Here is a 17,256-nt window from a genome sequence, read left to right on the forward strand (position 1 = left end):
TTAAGTTTAGGCACTCAGTAATAAATGGGCATAATCTTTTGTGACTTATTGCTGCACATGCATATGTTTGTTTGGTAACATTAAAAGAGTCCTATTATTATGAAACAGGAACTTTTTTTATGTTGTAAACTTCCTGGATGAGGAGGATTACAATGTGTGTGTATTAAAGCCACCAAGTATTCTTTCCTTGCAACACACTGGCCAAATGTATATGAAGTCTGCAGGGAGATAAAAGCATTTCTTTTGCTCAGAAAATAAAGAAAAATATAGAACAGACATGCAATCAAAATTAGCACCAATAAACATTAGCGTCAAGTAACAAGGGGAGCAGAAATTCTGTAGCCAGTAAAAAAAACAAACAAAACAAAACAAAAAAAAAACATGCCCTACCAGCAGTTTTTTTTTAAAGATAGTTGGAATGAGGATAACATTTTTAGATTTGTATGCAAAATAGAAGTTTTTGTCATACTTTCTCAATGTACTATAACTACATTTTTGTAGAAGTTTTTGTCAAAATTTTTTACTGTCCAGCAGTTAAAATGAACGGGTTGTGCTGTTTACTTTCAAACCCATTTATTGTATTGACATCATTATATCCTCATTTTACCTTGTCATAGAGTTTTCTAAGTAGAGCTGTTTACAAAAAAAAGCTTACTAATAAAGAAATTCATTCTTTAAAATATTTATAAAATGCAATTTTTTTATCAGTACTGTTTAGTAAAGAATAAAAGATGATTTAAATGGGTATTGTAAGTAAGCTGCAGGACTTATTTATTCATTCAGCAACAATAAATTAAAAAGAAACCATTGTTGCTATTTTTTCTTCTAAGCAGCAAATTCAAAAATGTAAAGAGACAGTACAAAAACATTTTCATATTTTATTTTGGAATTTTTTTTTTATTTTTTAGTGAAAATGTGTGTGCACACAATTTGAACACAAACTATTACTTTAATTGTACTATTTGTCTAAGGTGGAGTTGTACTGCATGGTACCGAATCCCCTTTATCTTTACACAACCTATAATTTTCAAAAACTAGGAACAAATGTTCTTGAGACTTTTTTGGGAACTTTTTCAAAGACATTTACTTTTTCATAGTTTTACTTTTTAATAAGTATTTTTTATTAGAAACAAATTTAAAAACAAGAATAATTTGAACAAAATGATTTGAACATAATGATGTCACGTAGCCATCAAAATCCCCATTTGTTCCTGACGTGTTTTGCATTATTAGCTTCATCAGAACTTTTTTTAAAAGATTACATCATGGCTTTAAACCAATTGCAATGAATCATTAGACTAATTATAACACAGACTCAACAACAAAAATCATTAGTAATCTATTTTCCATTACATTGCACCATGCATGGTCTCTATCCACTGAGAAACATCCAACAGCACAAAATAATTATTATCTTGGATAATAATTTTTGTAGAACACCATCATGTGTCTTGTTTCTCATTTACATTGTCATTTTTTACATTTAAGCCTAGTCTTGCTCATTTAATCTTTTCTGATACACATCCTTTCTGTGTCTTATAGCAAACGTTGGAGACCAGAATTATAGGGAAGACTAGAAACAGGACCATATATTTGTAGACAAGTTGGTATGGATTTAGTAGTGTCACACTCACCTCCGTCTGCCATTGTTAGAAACATAAAAGATTAAAGCATGGAAAAAATGCCATAAAGCAGTATGGAAGTGACAATGTAAAACAATATTCTAGTACAGCCACATTTGATATTTAAAATGTACTTATAAATATTATATTTTATAAATAAAACTATTTATAATTGTTTTATAAAATTATATTTCATAAACATGCGATTGAAAGTCATAAGTGAACAATGTTTCTGTTTTTTAGTTTGGTTTCTTAGAGCCTCATTTCAAAACCACATTTTAAAAATGCTAATCTTCTGTAAATGTTATCTTATTGTTATTAGATAATTTAAACATTAATAGTAGAATGGGCTATAATGGTTAAATACTAATCATAAAAAAATAGTTCAATTTTGCCTATGTATTTTTTCTTTTCTTACATTATTTATACAGGTAGTCCCGGGTTAAATATATCCGACATATGGACGCCTTCTAAATGCAAACGAGGCTTCCCTGCTTGCTTGTGTGCAGGACGGAGGCTGGAGGGGGAAGGAGGGAGGAGGGATGGTTTACATGACTTGTAGAATAAATCTTTTGCTAAACACACCTGAGGTTGTGGGTGATCTTAAGAACTGAGCTCTTTCTGGAGCCTCTTGTAACTCTTTAATGACCAAGACAAACTCTGCAGTTGTTTCTTTTTGCATATCAAAGCACAGCTTGCTCTAGAAGTTAACGAATTTCTAGGCTCTATAAAGATTTGTTTTTTGCTTTGTTCGTGATTAACCCACAGTGAGGATTTTATACAGTAACTGACACCACGCTGCCTAATTATATGTTGAGACAAACATTGGTCCTAATTGCATTTATTAAAATAATGTACCTGTTCCAACTTAAAAAAATTCAACTAAAGAACAAACCTACAGTCCCTATCTTGTATGTAACCAGGGGACTACCTGTATGTGCAGGCTGTACTGTAACCACAGATTTGAATTGTTTTTCTAAAAAGTATTAAAATAGCACAATAGAAATGTTTTTGAAAATACTGTTCCATAGGAAACTGTTTTGAATCCAAAAATTTAGCAATACACTACACTAAATGAAGCAGACAAAACTTTGAACCAGGCTTTTGTCATCAAATTTATGTGGATTTGTGTATTAGAAAATTAGTTAAAAAGGATGCGGATACTTTAATCCAACATGAAAAAGATGTTTTAAGGCTCACCCTTCTGTTTTGTATATATTAGAAACTACTTACAGTCCAACTTTCATCTCAACACCTTTATCTAACAAGCAAAGAATATGGGACACCCTTCTTTTTGCATACTTCAGAAACTGCTTAGCAGGTATCTGACAGATCATTTGGTATTCTGACGTGTTCAAAAAAAAAATTACTGTTTTGTTTTATTATCCTGGTCCGAAAATCAGAGCTGCGGTTACCTTCTATAAATCTGAAATCAAGGCAAGCAGCTACTTACAGAAATGGAATATATATAATTTGGAGCTGTTGGTGTCTTGCAAAAAAAAAGTCAACTTGATATGCACTGCATACCAACATTTGATCATATTATTTTAATGTTGATTCTTAAACTAGGGAGCCAGGCACACCAAGCATGCTGTGTGGTATTGTCATGTGAAGAGGGAAACTAATATGCAACTCACTGTCATATTGGCACAATTGTATGCTCATCACCACTCAAGGTACTTTGCCAGGGGTTCCCCAAAACACTTATGCATGTACTAAAAAACTCCACAGCAACACCTATGCCCAAAAGACCCATTCAACAAGTTTAACAGGGAGTGGGTGGTTATGTATGGATGACTTTAAGGCCGGAAGTGAATATTCTTGAAACACCCTGTTTTGGTTATATAATGTCATCATTGATTGCCAGCCACAAAATTTGAAGGTTTAACACTTTTGCAGACTGCCTGACACCAAGCTGATACATATGATGCTCCTATAGAAGCAGTTATACTCTAGGAAAAGTGCGTTGAGCTTTTGAGGCGTAAAAGAAATCGATCATGCTGAATGTTTGACAGTTTATTGGATGTCAAACTTGTAAATTGGAGTTTTTAATTCATATAGCTCTTTGAACGCTACTGTGAGCCGATTCCACATTTTCACTGACCTTACATTGAAGTATACGGAGCGTAAACTTATTTTCCTCCAGACACAAAGAGTGCCCTCTTGTTCTTTGTAATGATCAAAAGTATCATCAAGTGTAAGATTATTGTCTGCAAAGCCCCTCATCTTTTATTCCTTGTATTTTTACTGTTAATGTTTTTGGATTCTGGCATAAGATGTAAATTTTACCCATAGCCAACCCTTTTTTATGTTATTCAGATTTATAAATGTCTTCAGCGAGTGCTTCTATCTACTGGCAGGTTCAACAGATATTCACAAAATAATCCACAGGCTACATGGAATAACAGAGAGCCCAGAGCAATTTTTTTGTTTGTCCAAAATTCTACTTTAATGCATAGCCTTAGATTACCAGCACACGTGTTTTCTTATTTATGTTTAGTAATAACAATCATTTTTAAAGGCTGCAGATTTTAAATAACTTTATATTCAGCTAAAGACTTCACAGAGATATTGCAAATGACTATTAAAACTTCTGGAATGAGATTGAAAATGTATTTGTAGTGTAATAAGTATCATAAAGAAATGGAGCAAAACAGGTTTGCTCTTTAGTGCTATTTTATCATAAAGAGGTAGACATTTTCCATCTGATCCTTTTAATTTTCTTGGCAGTCTTTCCCTGGGAAGGATTGTGATTTATCTATTGCGCATCTCACAAGTAAGATCCATCTCATTGCCGCAGTATAAAACCACAGACAGGTGAAACTACTGTTCCTGCCCCTCCTTCTGATTAGAAAAATTAAAAAACCTGAATTAATTCAATTAAGCAAGAAAAAAGACGCAGCTTTCACCAATTTATTCAAGTAGAACATGATTTTGTACATTCATCAGTGAGATGCTGAACTGTTAAGGTCACATCCTAATTGATTGCTATAATGTAGGATAATTTCAGTTTTCATAACTGAGGGTTTAATGAAGCAAAAGCATTTAATGATATATATATATGTGTATATATTTATATATATATATATATATATATATATATATATATATATATATATTTAGTAACTCTGCAGAAGCATAAAGAATTTATGTGTGTAAACTTAGAGCATACAAAAGATATGTAAATCAATGATCAAGGAAATGAGAAATTTTTACTAGAATATTATGAAAGTCAAGGTAAAAAAACATAAATTTCAAGTGTCAAGTTATAAAACCATTATTAAATCTTATTTTAAAATTATTTTCAATATAACAAACTATATCAGGAAGAAAATGTTCTATTGCCGCTTTAGTTCCCTCTTGCAAACTCATTCCACCTTTTTAGAGGGTTATTCATTAAGCACATTATTAAGAATTTTAGGATTCTGCCGAATGTAACATATTCATAAATTTAGCATAAAACTAGTACTATTTTTTCTATTTCGCAAGCAGTAATAAAATACAGTTGCTAACAAGCTGGAAATTACAAATTCTAATTTATTAACTTTATACTATATATGTAACATGATATTTAGACGAGTATTAGTTGGGAAAAATAGACCAAAAATGCTAAAAAATGTTTTTTTTTCCTCTTTGGAATTTTTTATAGTTTTATGGTATATGTGTGGTCCTGTGCATGTTTTCACAATTCTAGACACTGGGACAGTGATATGTCATCAAGCACTTCCTGAGGCTAAAGAAAAGTGATATGAATGGCACAACCCCGCACAGGAGGGACTGGCCAGCAGACAGAACAGTGAAAAGACAGCTCTTAATTGTAACTTCTGGAGAAGTGCAAACAGTGAGTTGAGTCTGTAATAATGTACACACATGCTTGAAAAGAGCAGTGGATGTAATGTTCCAATAAAGCCTAAATAATAAATCTAAACCCTGGCTAAATATATTTAAATTTGCCTTTTTACTCTCATTTTCCCCATTTGTCCTCTCTCCCTCTCTTCTCCCTCTGTCTTTTTACCTCTCTTTCTGTTCTCCTTCTTTCTCCCCATTTCTTTTCACCTCCCTCTCTCTTTTCACTTTGGGGGGGGGGGGGGGTTATATTAAAATCTTAATTCTTTATTCTCTTTTTGCATTCTGCATTTCATCAACCCCAATATATTCTTTATGTTCCAGACACTTTCTTTTTTTTTTTTATTGAAGGATGTTTAAATAAATAACAATAAAAACAAAACAACAATCGGGGTTATAACAAATAAATTGACATAAAATATACAAATATGTAGAAAAACATGCATGGAATAAATAAAAAAAAAATAAAAATAAAAAAAGGAAAACTAAACAGTAACAAAAAAAGACAGGCATATGAAAATATATTTATATAACTTGGAAGGAAGAAAAAATGGTTATACCATCTCGTTGACAATATCAGAAAGTTTCCATTAACATTACATCTATAACTATAGGGGGTCATTTTCTAACATGCCCAAAGCATACCAGGAGGTATGTTCAAAGGTAGACATAATCTGATGTTTTATTGAAGTAGACTGGGTCTCTATATAGGATTCCTATATTTCAAAAAATTTCCCCACCTCAGTTTCCTTATTTAGGGATGCCTTAATCCAGGCCATTCTGAAAACATATCCTAATTTTTCCTGAAAAAGCCCAAGTGTCGGTGGATTTGGGTCTAGCCATTTAGGTAGTATCGTTTTTTGGCCACTAAGGAGAGGATAGCCAATAAACTGCGGCTGTCCCTAGTAATCTTTGCACCTTGTAAATGATAGGTACCTAAAATAGCCCATTCCAGGGTCAGTGGAACATAGTTAATCAAATGTGAAGTAATGTAGTGAGCCACCTCTTGCCAGAAACTTTTTATTTTATGGCAGATCCAAAGAGCATGGTATAAGTCTGCCCGATCCTGTGCACACTTAAGACAGATAGAGGTAGGACCATAGCTCATCAAATATGCACACTGTGGGGAGGTATACAACCCATGGTAGATTCTGAGAGTGGTTTCCCTGTACATCGCTGGAAGGACTGACCATGTCCTAGAGAATGCAACAAGGATATCATCACCTGATTTACTTGGGAAATGATCAGACCATTTAACCAGACCAGTTTTCTGGTGGAGTGATCTAAAACGAATCTAATCGTCCTATAATTTTCCATGATTGCTTTTCTAGAGGGATTGCCTCTTAACAGCAAACTATCCAGAGGATTCTTCCAATCCGTAGCGGATATGGAATTCCATACCTTCGAAGTGTATGACTGTAATTGCATGAAAACATAGACTGCTGACCTCAAAAAGGGAAATTCAACCACCACCTCCTCAAACCGCAGGAGTCGTTTCACACTTCTATCCACCAATGTGTTGACCATTAAAGTGTGAGAAGTAGTCCATTTCTGCAACAAGGAGAAATGGGATAAATGTGGGAGATCCAAATTGCCCCAATATGGTAAAAAAGAGAGGAGTGACTATTCAGAAGATGTTTTCCCCTAATCCTATGCCACACTGCCCAACATGAAAACAATAGCGGGTTTGACAAGACTTCCTCAAGAAGTAATTCCCTATGTCCAGACACTTTCTACCTACATTCCTTGGTTTCACCACCAGCTTGTTATGCAAGCGGGTGTGGACCCACTGTGCCACTGACTGGGTATACTCCAGAGGGGCGTGACTAAGCAGCTACCAGGTCTTCGCTAGAGCCTCTGATGGTGAGGATTGGCTTGAGCTGCGGGGTAGCTGCCAGGTGCCACTCCAGAGCAATCCCCAGGCCAGTGGCAGCTGACCACAGAAGTCAGGAAACAAGGATACAGGGCCAGGACCAGGCGGCAAACAGACAAAGTCCAAAAACGTATTCCAAGGTCAGGGTCAGGCAGCAAACAGGCAAAGTCCAGAAACGTATTCCAAGGTCAGGGTCAGGCAGCAAACAGGCCAAAAACGAAGGCAAGGTTCGGTACACAGCAGAGCAAACAGACAAAACACCTTAGCACTGAGAGTAATGCAGGTAAGCCAGAGATTGCTCAGGCAACTTCCTGTAATAGGAGGTGCCTTTAAATACCTGCAGGACATGAGCCATAGGCTGTAGGAAACAGAGGGCGTGTGTGTGTTACCTCAGAGACACACCCACGCCAGCCCACACACCAGAGCAAGTAGTAGTGGGTAGTGGGTTACCTGGGAGATAGGACCCGGCGCCCGTGCCTGCGATTGGGAGCAGCGGCGCCGGCACGGCCTGCAGTGCTAACACAGCTAATACATAACTATTTTTTTACAGAGGATCATGACTCAACAATGTGTATTGACTAGCCATTTGTAGTCTCAACTAGGGACACATGTGACAAAGAAACAATGGGGGAGTAAAACTGGAGGACTGTTGTCTCATATCTCACATTCTTTTTTATTAGAAAGAGTCACACTTACCAATCAGGAGATAGCCCTTGACTATTTAGCTGACTCAAACACAGCGCTCGTCATTCTTGCAATGTTTCCCCATTTCTGCTGAGTCCCTTGCTCTGATGAGAATTTCCTTTACACCTGTTGACTAATTTATTGTTTTCCCAGTCCAGCTCCTGTTTTAACCCCTGGTCACCCAGTCTGTTTTTTTTTCTGTTCCCTTGTGCTGTTCCAGTGTTCCCGTGTCTGTGGTGACCTCTGTGCCCCCTATGTCTCCTACTTTCCCCTGTGTCTTCAGTGACCCCTGTGTTACCTGTGTCTCCTATGTTCCTCTGTGTCTTAGATGCCCCCCATGTAACTGAAGGCTATTCTCAGGATTTCTGGTACTTGACCCCTACCTTTGTTCGTGAATTTGCTTGCCTGCTGCATGCCCTGACCCTGGCCTTCTTGACTGCTTGCTGATGCGGTACTGCACATTGTTCTGCCAATCTTAAATACATTGATTTATACATTATCAAATAAATATTATAAGGAATTTTAGATTTTAGATTTAGATGAATTTATAATGAACAAACTTTATTAGCTATAGGCTCACTTAGGGAATTAATTTCCATTTAAATCAGAGGCATCAGTACAAGGCATCAAAAATTAATTCACATGGAGAGTTGTCTGTATAATAACTTTTGTTAAAAGACGGGGCAAACTCCTAATTTACCAGACCATTATTTTCTAGCTGTTCACTATATCCATGTCTTACCATAGAGTAGAATAATTAGTTGGAGTGATTTTCCACAGAAAGACTTGCAAAAAAAGTCTGATAATTTGAGCATGTGATCAGTGTTTGATAGGCTTAAAGAAAACTGGAAGGAACAGAGTATTGAACTGTCTCCTATATATTTTGAGGACATTTTTTGGAGAAATCTTTCTTGCACTGCTTTACCAGTATTATCTGATGTATTTCATGCACTGCACATTGTACCAAAGGTAATGGCTTATGTCGTGGTAATACACACTGTGCCTCATATCACCTCATTAAAAATTACTACATAGCTGTCTAACAAACTTGTCTAATTTATCTTTATTAGAACTCCACACTAATAAAATATTTTAAATCTTTAACACATATTTGGAAAATGAATGTGAACACACATCTTTGAAGATTTCAAAAGTTTTAAACAATCCAAGAAAAAGTCAGATAATATGCAGACACTAAGAAAACACTGCTTTACTTGAAAAACCTCTAATATGTTAGTAAATTGCTGGATATGAAGCAAGTCCTATGTCAGCAGAAGGAATTTTCTTACAAAAATAAACTTCTGTTGTGTTTTTGAAAGATTACAACTATATTCGGTCAAATATAACAGCTTCCAATCCTAGTTTATGAGGACACCATAAAAGGATTGGACATAATGGCTAGTCAAATATTGTCCTAGAAGACTCTCAAAAGATCATCATCATCCTTTTTTTTCTCTGGCAAACTTATAACAATGGCATTTAAAAAGAAATCAATAAACTCTTAAACCCTTTCTTAAAGTGCTCACATTAAATTCCATCATTAGGTGTTTGCTAGTTTAATGGAAAATATTTACTAAAAAAAAGTACCACCAAACCTTGTTTTGATCAGTGAACTATATCAACTCTTTTGTTTATTTCACAAGAAAACAAAAAGTCTCTCCTTTGACTTGAAAATCTTCTAGAGCACCGTTCAAAAACTTGACTGACATGTATTGCAGCCAAATTACTAATTTTGGGGGTATTTCTCAAATGGTCTATTACCTCAGTTATTCATTGCATGTTATATATTATATGATTGTTGCAAAAATAAATATATAAGTAAAGTATATTTAGCACTTTCAGGCCATTGTTGCTGTCAATACAATACAGATAGTGACACAAGAGGAGAAGAAGACCCTAGCCAGAAGAGCTTACAATTTAAGATTAGGGTCAGACTTGGTCATACCCTGGTCAGAGTGATTATCTTGGCTTTCCAGTACTGACTACTTGTATGCTTTTCTGAATTATATAATGTAACATCAACAAAAGCTGGTCAGTGCTAGTCCTCCTTTGTCACATGCTATCCAAATGGACCTTAGTATGGGTGTCATCCCCATTAAGGTCTGAGTAGGGGAATATGTCCACTCGGGTTAGCAGCCTGGTAAATCTTGTCTGTACTGGCAAGGGTACAAAATACCCCAACTGCACTATAACCCAATCCCCAGCTGTAGATAATTTATGAGAGTGGTAAATAATACTTGTGATTTGTAATTGATTCAAAACATATATGTTCATATTTTATTTGTTAACACGGGGTGACCTCACTGCAAGAAAATATGGTGAATTTGTCCTTGTTAGTCTGTGCTGCTGCTCTATTATTAGTAGTTATAGTATTTTATTTATGTGATATATTTCTGTTCATGGTTTTAAATAAATCACACATATGAGTAAGAATTATTTTTGCCTATAAATGCCCAAGCAAGATTCAGGGAATATATGCTATAGTGACTAAGAAATCAATGTTGAACACTTTCTCTGAATGATGATCTCTATTTTTTGGGACCTTTTCAAAACACATTAATGTCCTGAAAAATGTTTTCAAAAGTGTGTGCAGATAAAATTATACTATGATCTAACAAGTTTAAAGCTTTCAAATGGAAAGTGAAAAGTAAATTCCAAGGTCATTTAGTCTCAAGCAATGGAATCTGAATCAATTCAAATGTACAAAACCAATTTATGCACATGGAAAGAAAAACACCAAGAACACTTTAAAAATTTGGGAAATTGTTTTCCAAGGTATTCACTCTGCATCAACAAAACTTTTCACAGATAGCTAACAGCTACTTGACTTGCAAAAGCTTATACTACCACATTATTACATTGTAATTACCAGTGGTGTTCTTGTAAACACCAATTTGCTAAACATCAGTTTAGCAAAGAACCGCAGAATACTGTTTATTAGGAATGGGTGAAGTTTTGGCTTTGCACATATTTTAATAGAAATTAGAACATCATAGCAAGATGCATCTGAGTCAGTTGTGAAGGTAAAATTTGGATGGGCTTTCAACCTCCAGATGGCTTCTTTCAATTATTTTGGACCAGTTTTTGTACCATTAATAATAATGGTCCCTATTAGCTAAGTAGAAATGAGGAGGAAGTGTACAACCATTTTTATTAGGAAGAAGCTGTCACGGCTCCACAGGGCAAAGTGGTGGACCCTCTGTGTCACCAGCCCAGCCCAGAGCCTTTAGAGGTGAGGATGTTGTGCGACGAGCTGCTGCCAGGTTGCGGCCCTGGTGCCCGCCAAGGCAGATGACTGCTAATTAGCAGAAACAAAACATAGTGCTAAAGCGAGAGCCAGACAATATTCAGACAAGCCAAAGTTTAGAGCAGGCAGCGATGACGAAAGGTCAGGAAATAAGCTGGCGTCGGTACACAAATATGTTAGGAACAGGAGGCACAAACTGGGGCAGTGGAAACCTGGGAGCAGAACCAAAAGGAGCTCCTGGTTGTTGAGTCATGTGAGTCGCAGACTCCAAACCCAGCAGAGGGAATGCTGGTGAAGAGACAATCTCAGATGTTCACATGCCTGCCAGCAGATAGAGCGTGTCTTCAGAACACTCTAGCCCTATGTGGCAAAGTAGCAGATGATTGAGAGTCACATGACCTGGATCAGGAAGTGAGCAGGGATTTTAATCATGAAGCAGAGTTGGTGTTAGCAGCAGGGGAGTGCAAGGTGGTGAGCCAGAAGGAGGCACAGATCCCCTAGACTTTTTTGAGATCTGTGGCAGAGGAATTGACACAACCAGCTGCACTTGTTCACCGGACACCAGACTCCACAGTTTCTGTAGGAAAAATATTATAGATCATCATAAGCAGGAAAACAGACATTCAGGACTGCTAAATGAACAGGTCCTCACTAAATCAATAAAAATAAATTTATAAAAAGCAATTCTTTATGACTAGGCCACCACCGAGTAATTTTGTTTAGGTAGTTTCCATACTTAAAGAATTATAGCAGTACCTCTTCAGAACTAAATTTTCTTTCATTTATAGGGGGCGGCTAAACTTCCCAAAATCTCTGCAATGGATACTTCCAAAGAAATGCAATTTATGTGACAGATAGCCAAGGGGTACATGTTCCTACTACTACACCTTCATGTCACTACATCTCCCATTCCCGAGAAATTAGCGTTCACAGAAGGTAAGTGGCCAGATATGTGTGACAGGGTAGCATGGTATGACAGGTATAGTTTTTCACTTTAGGCTACTAGAGTCCTGCACTTGCAGTCACATTTTTTTTCTTACAGAGAAATTGGGGTTCACTATGTGTGAAGGGGTAGCGTGATATGATTAATATAACATTATATTAGTGAAGGGGGGGCAAAAGAGGTTTCCTACTGGCTTCCACATTTCCAGTTGCCTACATCCCTTTGTTCCAGAGAAATTGGGGTTCAGGGAAGGTAAGTGGCCAGTTATGTGTATCTGGCTGCTCGCCAGCTGCTCAGTGCCTCACACCGCAGTGTCTGCAGGTTTGACTGTAGGTGGCAGTGAGCGGTACTGGGAGTCTTCCCCAAGCCAGGGTTCCATGGCAGGGGGAAGGGGTAACTGCACTGTAACCTTACCATTAACCTTAATGAAGCCTTGGAGTTTTGTAAACTTTAAGGGGATACCACAGCACACAGACAGTTGGCAGTACCCTAGTTTTCATTGCCATAAAAAGGCCCCCCAGGGGGTCCCTAACATGCAACTCAATATGGGGACTCGGCTATTAAAATATTCCTCCTTATTGTGAAAATATCCCTGATTGTTATTAGAATTTATGCTTGTGACCCCCTATCTGGCAACTTAGTATATTTAGGGAGCTGAAATTACCTTTACTTACAGATTTCTGGGTCCCATTTGCATCCTTGAAAATATCATTATCCTGAAAATTTTTCTACGATCAGTGAAGAATATTTAAAGGTTTTACATGGGGATAATGACAGCTGCATGGACACAGACACAGCTCTCATGCTGCTGCAGGAAATATCTTACAGTACGAGGTGGGCGGGGAGCAGCCACAGCTGATTGTCAAGTCTATGGTACATGTCCACTCTCAGGGAGCTCACACTGATCATGCTTTGGAAGCTCCGTCTCCTAGTGGCATGATCTCGATAGAGAAATATAGGAGATGTGCACACCCCATTCCCCGCAAGACAACGAGCAGAAAGGAATCAGGAGACAGCCGAATCTGGAAGGTTGGGCACTCTTCCACCTAAACATCCTCTGGTGGAAAATCTTCCAGGTTTATGTATTTCAATGGCAGTAATTGATTCTCCACCAGGGAATATTTCGATGAATTTTAGGTTTACTACTTTATAAAGTATCCACAGACGTATCCTCGCACATGCAACAGGGATGCATGGTACTACCATGACTGTCTTTGTGGGCTTTGGTTTAGAGTTGTGTACAATACTGTGTTCCAGTAAACCTTATGCATGTTCTTATTTCTGTTTCTTTTAATTTTCTTTTTATTTCAGTGTCACTAGCCCTCTTCATCATGTTTCTACCCTTTGATGTACCGTATTTTTTGCCATATAAGACGCACTTTTTCTTCCCCAAAACTGAGGGGGAAAAGTTAGTGCGTCCTATACGACAAATGTGTTAAAAAAAATAATTAAAATATTATACTCACCCGATACCCGATCCTGCGTGTGTCTCTGGCTGCAGCGTGTCTCTCTTCTCTCCTCTGCCAGCATCGTGTTTTCTCCTGTCTGTAAAGCAAAGCGAAAGAAGCCGGCACAGCGCCACCTGCTGTTCCCTGTCCTAACTGCCGTACAATAGAAAAAAAGCACAGAGTGATCAGAAGGGGAATTTGAATGACAGAGTGATCAGAAGAGGAGTTTGAATGACAGAGTGATCAGAAAGGGAATTTGAAAGGTACAGAGTGATCAGAAAGGGAATTTGAATGGCACATGAGTGATCAGAAGGGGAATACCGGTATGAATGGCACATGAGTGATCAGAAGGGGAATAATCTTTCAGAATCTTTTTTTCTAGATTTTCCTCCTTTAAAATTGGGTGTGTCTTATATTCCGGAGCGTCTTATACGGCGAAAAATACGGTAACTACTTATTAGAATGTGTCTCTTTTTCCCTTCCAGAATATACTTATCTGATCTTTGACCAGCTGTGTGTGTCTATCACCTATCTTGTTTTCTGTGTGTAAGTATTTAGCTAGCTATTGTCAAGCTTTGCCGTTATCTTGTTTTTTTTCTCCATGCCTTGCTGTTGTCTTTTTTTAGGTGGCTTTTGTCTGTGTGGTTTCATCCAGTAGCCTTTCAGTCTTCTTTATATGTTTGTCTCTTCTCTACTTTCTTGATAATTTTAGGATGTTAAATACGTTCTTAGTAAATTACTACCGGCAGGGAGATAGTGGAAAGATAGTAAATTATGTTTTGCTCATATCAAGTTTAAGAAACCTGCTGATGTGAATGAAGAAACAGTCAGGGACAAAAGATATTAGGGTAGACAGGGTGGGAGCTGAGAGATTTGTGGAGGCCATCATTATAGAAGTGGTACTAAGAGCCAGATCAGCGGGCACTCTGAAGAAGAAATAACTTTTTGCGAGAAATGATTTTTAGGAAGTTTACTTTACTATGATGTTGTCTTCTCATTTATTATTTTTTCTTGCTGATTTTTAATAAAAATTATTTAAAAAGAAAGTCAGATCAGCAGAATATTTGTAGTAGACTATTATTGTAGATTGAGAAGAGAACGGTTCCAAGGACAGTACCTTGTGGTATACCAACACAAAGTGGGAAGGAGTTATTATTGAAGCTGGAGTAAGTGAAATATTGCCCAAACAGGTAAAACAGGTTGGAGAGGGAGGTAAAAGGTTTTTTAGGTGCCCAAACCCACTTATCTTCTCCCCAGAAATGTTCCCCCAAAACCAATGGGAAAGTACCCTTTTGAATTTTGTGCATTGTACAAGATGGTCTATCCAGTGCATATAACATTTTTATTGTGGACTTTTCTAGGAAATACCCACTTTCAATAAAACTGTGAGGAATTTAGATTAAATCATACAGCTCTTTAATTTATTTTTTGTATGGTGGTGTAAATTTGTATGACATTTATTTTCTAAATATTGCAAAACAATTTCAAAAGACCCTGTCATCATGCTCATTAAGAACAAGGTCTCAATTATTTTTTTTTTACGTTTTGTAAATTTTACTCCTCTTCACTGATTATACTTTTCTTTGCTCCCTCACTGCTCCTGACTTTACTGCAAAGTCCATATGCTGTGCATGAGGAAGCAATTGACCTTTTGCAAGTAAGAGCACTCGGGTCCAGCAGCTAATAACTAAAATGAAGAACTGTCTAATAAATGCTGTTCAGATTCAGAACTTACTACCATTCTAGAATTCTAGAAGGATAAACCTGTGTCAGGAATGCAAATGAAAGTATTGTTACACCTGTACCTATACAGCTTGCATGGACCTATAAATATATATATTGTTTAATACATTTTTATTGTCTTTTAATATGGTATTTTGATATGGCCATATAATCCTCATAATTATTATTCACAGCCATATAGGGTTCTTAGGAATGTGAATGATAAAAAAATAAAGAAAAAGTATATATATAAAATATAAAGTATAAATTGCTTTTAAATACATAAGTATTGGTGTGATTCCAAACCTGTGCAGTTTAATTTCCATTTAGAATAAAAGAGGATGATGTTTTTCCTTGAAAGGACAGTTATGTATTGAAACTGTATGTTAAAATAATCAAACACAATAAATTCAGACAGCAGTTGATGGGGAACATGATCCAAGCAAAAAACAAATGGCATAAAGCCTGGTACATTCTTAGCAACTGTTAACATCTTTGCAAGATCGTGCATCTTTTTCTGACAGTAGAAACTAATACACAATATGCTGTCTCAGACACTCTCTAAAATTCATCTTAGAAAGACATCTTGTCATATTTCAAATCCTAGTCCACTATTCAAATGTCCCAGCAAAGAGATAGCGGCCAAGCAAACCCAGTTACAGCTGAGCAACACTTGCCTAACATTCCCACTTGTAGCCTCTCCACCAAAATTAAATTATACTCTTCTGACAGAATTGAAAACGCGCTTTCCCTTACAAGTGACTAAACCCTTTAGCTTAGTGGAAGATTTGTCTTTATTAGTCACATAATTCAAGAACTCTGATCCTGGTGATGGAAAAAAAGATCCAAGCTATCTAGATATTTGTGCTTTTGTTAATAACATATAAAACTGCTATAAGTCTTGTTTTGTCATCATCAATCATTACAAAAAATAACACAGCAATGGCAAAGAATAATTTTCAGTTGCTAAAATGAGATATTTCTTCCCTATTAGATCATGTGAAAATTAGAAACAAATAAAGCATTGTAGAGTGTATATATATATATATATATATATATATATCATATATATATTTATATATATATATATATATATATATATATATATATATATATAGTTTTGTCAATGTTTAACTGACAGATTACTAGAGATAAAATTATTCTTTTATCAAAATTATTATATTTCCATTTCACATACCTGGACTAACAGGTTATCAGCTTGCAGTTTTGTTATACATTCTTGTTGTGTGGGAATGGTATAGGTTCGGGGGTAGAACATAGGAGTAAGCATAGGAATTCATGCTGCTCCTCTGCACACATCCATCAGGACCTTCAGACACCACAACATCCATCTGGGGCTCCCCTATGCAGATTTATTTTCTAATACGACCTTTATTGGGACTCTTACTGGATAGAGTGTAACCATTGTCCTTATCACTGGGGAGATGTTCATTACCTCATTTAAAACTCAATTTGGAGTCACCATTTTCTCCTAATATTTGCAATTAACACTGCCACCTGTTTCACAGGACCATACCAAATCACTGCAAGTGACAAAGATCGGTTGATGAACGGATACCGCTGAGGAAGCCTGTTAGGGCGAAACGCGTCGGGCACAGCAATCAACATGAACTAATGATTGGAGATTGTATTATTTGTATAGCAAAAAGTTTACTTGATTGGCTAGATGCCTGATGTCTAGAGCCCCCTTGGGCCAAATTGCAAATGCCTACAGCAACAAACGTGTTTTAGTTGTAAGTTGAGTTTTGTAGTAAGTGCCTTTATGGGCTATTCCAACACTGTATGGATCACAAGAAAGGATTGTGACCGATTTTTGAAACTGTTATGTCTTCTTTATATATATTTGTTAT

This window comes from Pyxicephalus adspersus, chromosome 1, assembly GCF_032062135.1.
Source record: "Pyxicephalus adspersus chromosome 1, UCB_Pads_2.0, whole genome shotgun sequence".
Classification (NCBI taxonomy): Eukaryota; Metazoa; Chordata; class Amphibia; order Anura; family Pyxicephalidae; genus Pyxicephalus; species Pyxicephalus adspersus.